The following is a 289-nucleotide window of genomic DNA, read 5'->3' on the forward strand; positions in this document are numbered from 1 at the left end:
CTCGCCACGCCCCCTCCACCGCCCTTCCCCTGCCCTTCCACAGCCCTTCCACAGCCCTTCCTGGGACCTGCGGCACCAAAGGTCCCTTTTGGAAACACCACCCAAACTCTAACTCCTGGTGGTGGCTGCTGGAGGTGCCACTGGAACCGTTTTTTTCTCATTTTATGTGGCATTTTCAGCCCCTAAACCTGTCCTGGCCCTGGGGCTGGGTTTGAGGAGGGGTGGCGCTAGTTTCCACAGATCTCGCAACAGTTTGTACGTGGCTGCTCTCTGCGCCAGGCAGCTGCCC

This window comes from Buceros rhinoceros, unplaced genomic scaffold, assembly GCF_000710305.1.
Source record: "Buceros rhinoceros silvestris isolate BGI_N320 unplaced genomic scaffold, ASM71030v1 scaffold38289, whole genome shotgun sequence".
In the NCBI taxonomy this organism is placed as follows: Eukaryota; Metazoa; Chordata; class Aves; order Bucerotiformes; family Bucerotidae; genus Buceros; species Buceros rhinoceros.